General features: G+C 41.8%; 1 non-coding gene across 1 annotated transcript; it reads right to left on the bottom strand.

The window, feature by feature from the left end:
* Positions 1-251: 251 nt before the first annotated feature.
* On the bottom strand, positions 252-358 carry LOC112088613. Its single transcript, XR_002900559.1, has one exon. It is a non-coding gene; the product is annotated as a small nucleolar RNA R71 (small nucleolar RNA).
* Between the last annotated feature and the right edge of the window lie 2,300 nt (positions 359-2,658).

Genomic DNA, 2,658 nt, shown 5'->3' with positions numbered 1-2,658 from the left:
TGCAATCAAACAGGTTCCATGGCTTGGCATTAGAAGACCCATTAGATCACATTGACAACTTTGATAGAGTTTGTGATCTAACTAAGATGAATGGAGTGAGTGAGGACAGTTGCAAGTTGAGGCTATTTCCTTTTTCTCTAGGAGACAAAGCTCATCAGTGGGAAAAGTCTCTACCTCAAGGATCAGTCACAACTTGGGAGCAATGCAAAAGAGCATTTCTAACCAAGTTCTTCTCTTCATCAAGAACAGCAAGGTTAAGAAATGAAATCTCAAGTTTCATTCAGAAGAACCATGAATCATTTTGTGAGGCTTGGGAAAGATTTAGAGGGTATACCATGCAATGCCCTCACCATGGATTCTCAGATTGTCAGCTGCTAAGTACATTCTACAGAGGTACTTTACCTAAGGTCAGACTTCTCTTGGACACAGCTTCAAATGGTAATTTCATGACCAAGGAAGTCAATGATGCCATGACCTTAGTGGAGAATGTAGCTCAGAGTGATGAGCTTTATGGATCAGACTTTGAAAGGAATTCAAGAGGAGCTGTGAGTGCTGAAGAGGAAAGGACAAGGAAAGACATCAAGTCTCTCAATGAGAAGCTAGACACACTTCTTTTAGCTTCTCATCAGTCAGCGAACTTTGTTAGAGATGTGAATCATGTGTTTCAAGACACATTTCAAAGGGAAGACATCACAACTGAGGTGAACTTTGTAGGTGGCCAACAAGGTTACCAAAAGGGCTTTACCTACTACAAGAATCCCCCAAACCAGAACTTCTATCCTCAAAACACTCAACAACAAGGTTTTGTCCCTCAGCAACAACAAAGTCTCCAACAGAACTCAGAGAATAAGGATCAAGAAGTGCAGAACCTGCTCCAGGAAGTCCTCAAAGGTCAAGCAAGTGGTGCCATGGACTTTAACAAGAAAATGGTAGAGATTAACAACAAGGTGGATTGCAGTTATTCTGATCTTTTATCTCAGCTTTCAACCTTGGCTTCCAAAGTCAAGACTCTAGAGAACAACAAGGGCCACTGCAGTTCTCAAGCTCAAAGATCTTTACCAGGGACATCAGTAGCACATCCAACAGAATACTGCAATGCCATCCTCTCAAATGATGAGAATCATGCTGCTGTCCAAGAAATTGAGGATCTTCTCCATGGCAATGTCTCAAGTGCAAAGTGCCTAACACAAGATGATGAGGACGCCATCATAGAGGAGTTTGACTTCCTGTTCTGTGATCTCAATGAGGACATTGAGAAAGAAGGTGGGGAGACAGCTTGTTTTGATATGAAAAAGAATGATTCTGAGATTGCTGAAGGAAAGGATCAGAGAATGGTTCAAGGAAGGACATCTGATGGAGTCTCTAGCACTGGCTCAACAAGGGTGAAACCCAAATCTATTCCCAAGCTAGGCAATCCAGGAAAGTTCTCCATCTCATGCTCTCTTGGAAATTTGAAAGTGGACAATGCTTTGTGTGATTCTGGATCAAGCATCAGTGTAATGTCTTTAGACATGGTGGAGAGACTAGGGATCAAGAGTCTTAAGCATCACCCCATGTCAATCACCTTTGGAGATTCATCCTCAAAGAAACCATATGGAATCCTTGAAGACTACCCATTGAAAATTGGTGAATGCACAGTTCCAACAGATTTTGTAGTTATGAAGATGAAGAAGACAAAAGAGCTACCTCTTTTGCTTGGAACTCCATTTCTGAACACCACAGGAGCAAGGATGGACTTTGATACTCAAAGAGTGGTGCTTGCTAAGGTAGACGATGAAGTATCTTATCCTCTTAAGCCTCCTCTTGCTGGGTTTTGTGGAGTTATATCTGATGATTCTGATGAGTTGAAACACTATGGGATGATGTATGTGGGGAGTATTGGAACTATAGAAGAAGTTATACCCCTTGCATCTGTTGAGAAAAAGAAAGAATCCCTAATAAGACCTGATCTTGAGTTTGAAGGGGATTTCTTTAGTGATCTTGAGTTTGAAGGGGATTTCTTTAGTGATGATGAAGCTTGCTTGGAATCTCTATCTCCTACACCAAGTGAGAAGGAGATCAGCAGCAACAAAGGCAATGGCTCAGGGTCTCAAGACAAGAACCCACCAAGAACCAGACCATTCACTCTTGAGTCATCTTCTCAGGTCTTAACTCTCACTCCTTGGAAGTTTGTTGGTGGAGCTGTTGAATACAAGGTTAAAGGCAATGGAAGATCAAGACCATTTGCCAAAGTCAGAGCTATCCTCACACCAGAGTTCATAGACAAAGGATCTAATGGTGTCCAAGAGCTGATGAACAAGGACCTCATGCTTGAATTCATGGACAAGACCTGGAGCATCAAAGCTCCTCCTCTCCCTTACTAAAAATAGTGTAAGAAGTCAAACTTAGTGACTTTAAACAAAGTGCTCTTGGGAGACACCCCAAGCTTATCCTTGTATATAATCTTTTTATTCTTTTCTCTCATTTCTTTTTATGTTTTAGGATCTTTTGATGGGTTTTGTGAGTTGGTCTCAGATTCCAGGTGATTTTTGGAGGACATAGCTCAGTGATGAATGGAATGGAGCATGTGAGAGGGCTGAGAGAAGTGTTTAGGGACTGAAAAAACTTGGAGAACGCCTCAGTGCTACCTAGGTGTGCGGTTTGGATCAAGACAAGACC

The sequence above is a fragment of the Eutrema salsugineum genome, unplaced genomic scaffold (assembly GCF_000478725.1).
Source record: "Eutrema salsugineum unplaced genomic scaffold, Eutsalg1_0 scaffold_14, whole genome shotgun sequence".
Classification (NCBI taxonomy): domain Eukaryota; kingdom Viridiplantae; phylum Streptophyta; class Magnoliopsida; order Brassicales; family Brassicaceae; genus Eutrema; species Eutrema salsugineum.
Note: the sequence above shows the minus strand (reverse complement) of the source record. Positions and strands in the feature narration are given on the sequence as shown.